At 43.5% G+C, this 5,245-nt stretch overlaps 1 pseudogene; it reads right to left on the bottom strand.

Moving 5' to 3' along the window:
* Positions 1 to 1,262: 1,262 nt before the first annotated feature.
* Positions 1,263 to 2,774, bottom strand: LOC127218180 (E3 ubiquitin-protein ligase MSL2-like; annotated as a pseudogene).
* Positions 2,775 to 5,245: the final 2,471 nt, after the last annotated feature.

A 5,245-nucleotide genomic window follows, 5' to 3' on the forward strand; every position in this document is an offset into this window, starting at 1 on the left:
GTTAAATCAGGATTTTCAATTCGATTCCATTGGTCTTCCTGTCTATTTTTATGCCAATACCAAGCTGTTTTCAGAACTATAGCTCTGTAGTAGAGCTTAAAGTCAGGAATGGTGATGCCTCCTGAAGTTCTTTTATTGTATAGGGTTGTTTTGGCTATCCTGGGTCTTTTGTTTTTCCATATAAAGTTGATTATTATCCTTTCAAGGTCGGTGAAGAATTGTGGTGGGATTTTAATGGGGATTGCATTGAATCTGTAGATTGCTTTTGGTAAGATTGCCATTTTTACTATGTTTATTCTACCTAACCAAGAGCATGGGAGATCTTTCCATTTTCTGGTATCTTCTTTAATTTCTTTCTTTAGAGTCACAAAGTTCTTATTATATAGGTCTTTTACTTGTTTGGTAAGCATTACACCAAGATAGTTTATGTTGCTTGTGGCTATTGTAAAGGGTGATGTTTCTCTGATTTCTTTCTCTGTCTCTTTGTCATCTGAAAAAAATAGGGCTACTGATTTTTTTGAGTTTATCTTGTATCCTGCTAGTTTGATCAAGGTGTTTATCAACTGTAGGAGTTCCCTGGTAGAGTTTATTGGGTCTTTAGAGTCACAAAATTCTTATTATATAGGTAAAAGACAGATTTCTTAAGACATCCTAATGAGTGGGAAATTTTCTTTCATAATACTGCTGATGCTGCTGATTTAAGAACTGCTTCATACAAGCCAGTAGCCAATTTTCATGATCATAATTGGTATTATGTCAGTGCAAAAGTTGAGCTGAACACATCAAATTTTCAACAGGAGAAAGTTCTCTGTGGCATCAGAAATCAGAAGGCTGTGCCTGATAAACTAATCATTATTAAAAAAAAAAAAAAAAAAAAAAAAAAAAAACTAGCACAATCCTGATGAACTTACTTGATGCTACTTCCTTACATTTAATCATCAACTTTGATTATGAAGAAAGCATGATCAAAAACAATGAGGTTATTTTCCTTGCCAAAGTTCATTTTGTATAAATCAGTTGCATCTTGTATCAGCATTTGTTCTCAAACTCTCAGGTTCTGTAAGAACTAAGAACATATAATTGTAGGGTACTCCTCCATTATCTGCACACTGTTTCCACGACACTAACACATATAACTTAGCAATGAAAACACATGATACAAGTGATCTATATGCAGGAATTCCGGCAAGTTAAACCAACAGAATAGCTGCCATAAAACTGTAGCTATTTCCTACCAACGGTAGGCTTCAAGACACATTGAGTTAACATTCAAATCTCATATCCATAGCTTCATTCAAACTTTTGTTATCATTTGTACTGGCAGCTAAAGATGTCATTACTGGGGACCCAGTGACATTGATAACACTGGTACTGGTACTTGTGTTGCACACAGCATTGCTGGTCACATTAACACCCAATGTGAGTCTGCTCTGCTCCAAGGCCTTCACTTGCACAGCAAATGCCTCCAGCTTCTTCTCCCCATTGGCCGGGTAGGAGTTCTGGCAGCCTTCAGCATCTGCAATGAATGCAGGCTTTCTGGTTAGAGTAACAATGTCAGTACTGGCTGCTGCATGTAAGATTACCTGGATTTTGCATAGCATGCCCACATTTACATCCTTTCTTTCCCTTGGGCTTTTTGCACACAGACTTGGTAGGACTTCCTGGCATAACATGATGACTAAGAATCTTTACCTTTCCTGCCTAGTCTTTTTAAAGAATACCTGGCTTGGATTTAGAGTGGGATTTATTGGATCCATGTTCATGACAATTTTTCATGCTTTTAGTAGATAAAAGTACAGTTTTGGTGGTCTTGGGTGTTGTACCTCAATTGGAAACAGTAGCTATAGGTTGAAGGAAGATTTTCCTTTCATGCTTCACCGTCTCAGGAGCAGATGCCCCAAGGGTTGTGCCTCTGATTATGGTAGAAATTGGAAGTGGCTGAACTTTTTCACTGTATCTTTCATATCTGGTTCTTTTTCGATTCAACTTTGCTACCTTTGGAGTTGCTGCTGTACATGATTACACATGGGGTATAGGGCTGGTAGACATAAAAATATTATGGCTAAGAGACTTGGAAGAAAGCTGCAAAAAAGGTTCACTGGATACAGTGGCTTCCAAATTTGGATGCAAATTAGGACATCCAACCTCTGTATTTGAAACAGTTTCTAAACTGCGGATTACTTTCTCATCACTCAGCAAAAGAGAGTCACCAGGTTTTGGCTCTTCACAGAAACTCCAGATATCAATACTTGTGGAGCACAAATCAGTGGCTACCATGTCACAGACAGGTGACAGGCTCTCATACAGATCCTCAGTTTTTATATCAACAGTATTATACATGTTGATCATATTTGGATGTTCGGGTGAGGGGATATTTATACCAAATCTATCTATTGAAGCCCTTTGTAAGTAGGCAAACCATTGATAACAGAACTGCAAATAGCAATGCTGAGGGCACTTTCAGACTTTGGAGATAAATTAGCATGGGGATCTGCTATGGGTTCTGAGGTTGAAGGTAAAGGGGACTGTGTCAAACACAGAGTGAAGGATGAGTCTGAAGGTTTCTCTATGTCCTCACAAAACAATGATCCTTCATTGAGTAAAGCTAAAATATCAAAAGAACAATCAACTGTTTGTCTTATGTCCTGTGCCAGTCTTGTCTGGGTTATATATTCACATAGTTTCTTGTAGCAGTTTACCAGGATGCTTAACTGCTTGTTTCCCTCAAAGTGCTCATAATCTATGCACTAGCTACATGAAGTTTTCATTATCATTTTCTTGCCTTTACATGTTTTGCAGACATATTGTTGACAGGTGGATTTGTGGGTGCAATAGGATCTTGTAGCAAATGTCCACAAACACAGGAAGAGAGAGACTGTCACAAGTAAGGCAGGATCCTGATAATCTCTTGAAATGCCTTGGGGTCTCCAGGGTCATGGTTGAGCACTAGGCGATTGGTGGAAATGTAGAGAGCAGTAGCATTCATGGGGTTCATTACAAACACTTGGACACAAATAGCTCTCAGTTGAAAAGAAATTCCAGATGCAAGTTTCTAAGCAGCCAGGGAACAATTGTGAGTTTACAACTATTAGGAGAAATCTGAGCAGAACCACTGGCCAAAGCAGCAACCAAAATCCATCAAGTGTGTGAAGCTAAAGCATCCTCCCACACATGGGGCCTCAGTGCCCCTCCTCTGTCCCTTAGTCGAGCAGAACAAAGAAAAAGGAAACTAGTGAGCAATCAGCTATGGAGTTCAACCAAGGTAGCCACAGATTGTATGATCTGGCCTGGAATGGCACTTGGTTTAGCCCTGCAGCTCTCCTGGTGGCCTGGGTTCGAGCAGCATATCTGGCCACAGAGGCAACATTGGATGGAGCTGTAAGCAAGGGTATGGACCAGATAAGTTCCAGGAGCACCCGTATTTCCAGCCATGGGGCCTTACTCCATTGCAGCACCTTCACAGAGGCAGTGGTATGACAAGGACTACCATGCAGGAGTCTAGTGCCAGGAGCTTAGGCAGTGGTGGGTGTGTCTGCTGTAATCTTGCAATGCTAGATATGGGGTCCATTCTGTGCCTCATGCAGCAGGAAGGAGGCCCCTACCAAAAAAGGGAGACCCAGGAGGAAATGTGCAAGCCCAAGGTTTTATGAGTGGGCAGAAAACAGGCCCAGCAAGCAGTGGCTGCACCACTCATTCCTAGGATGCAAACTCAGAATCACCAGCACTAGTGCAAGCCACTCACAGCCCCAGCCCACTCACAGACCTGCCATCTTTTCAGCACAGCACTGATGACTCATCCCAGCTCTACTGCCACTGCCACTGTCTGTTGAGCCATGGCTTAGGCGAGTTCACCACACCAGGCCACCACCACAGCCCAGCAAACAGGCCTTCTGCAGTCCCCTCCCTTGGGCCTGGCTGCCCTCACCTTCACTTCATGCACAGCTCTACTTCATTTGGGCACATACTGCTCTGTTTGTGGTGGATGGTGCAGTGCTTCAGGCCCACCTGGTATCCTAGAACAGAGCATGCTCAGTTCAAGACTCAAGCTCACTCTGCTCTTCCCCAGGTGCTCTCAAATACTCTCTCTCCTAGGTTGTATGGGTTTTGGTTGATTAGTAAGAAGGTACATTGTCCCTTTGCTTGGGCTGTCCCTGTAGTGCACTGTGGTGTAGGGCCCAGGGTCCCAGGGGGCCTCCCCATGTCTCACCACCTTGATATCATTAACTCAAGGGGCAGAGACACTGTCATCCTTGAGACTCTAATGTGGCTATCCCTAGCTAGCATGTGCACAGCATGCTTTCAATCCCTCCACACCATCCCTCCAGCTTCCTTTCCATCCGCTTCCCCTTTCACCTGATTTGTCTCTAAAAGCCCCCTCAATGCCCTCCTGGAGCTACCGACTGGCTCATGTCATGTGCAACACACCCCTCACCTCTCGTTAATATAGCCTTTCGCCATTAATAGTGCACTTTGACAGTCCATTTAGAAAACCCTACAAACACATTAGCCCATGCAAACTATCCCCGCCTGCCTCGCTGCGACCCCTTCCCCCACGCACAACCCCCCAAATAAAAATGAGCACACTACGAATGACCTGATCTCCACTTCTGGCTCCTTGAACAGGGCATGCTCACTGCAATTATCAAGCTCTCTCTGCTCCTCCCACACATGCTCTCAAATTCTCTCTCCAAGGTTGTGTGGGTTTTGGTGGATTGGATAGAAGGCACATTGTCCCTTCTCTTGGGCTGTCCCTGTAGTGCACTGTGGTGCAGGGCCTGGGGTCCCAGCCAGGCCCCACTGCTGTGGGAGAGAGGAACCTCTGGATAATAGACCAATAGAGTCTAACACAATTGAGGCAGTCATCAAAACCCACCCAACCAAAAAAAGCCCTGGGCAAGATGGCTGCAGTGGAGACTTCTACCAGAAATCCAAAGAGCGAATACCAATATTCCTCAATAGTTCCACACAATAGGAACAGAAGGCTCATTACCAAACTCTATGAGGCCACAAGTACCTAGGTACCCAAGACACAAAAAGATACAAATAAGGAAGAGAACTACAGACTAATATCCCTCATGAACACGAATGAAAAACTCCTCAATAAAATACTAGCAAATCAAATTCAGGCACACATGAGGGAAATCATCCACAATGACAAAGGAGGCTTCATTCCTGCATTGCAGGGATGGTTTATCATGTCACGCCCAACCTCAATCAACAAGGAATACGCAACTCAGGGGAGATC

This window comes from Phodopus roborovskii, unplaced genomic scaffold, assembly GCF_943737965.1.
Source record: "Phodopus roborovskii unplaced genomic scaffold, PHOROB, whole genome shotgun sequence".
Taxonomy (NCBI): Eukaryota; Metazoa; Chordata; class Mammalia; order Rodentia; family Cricetidae; genus Phodopus; species Phodopus roborovskii.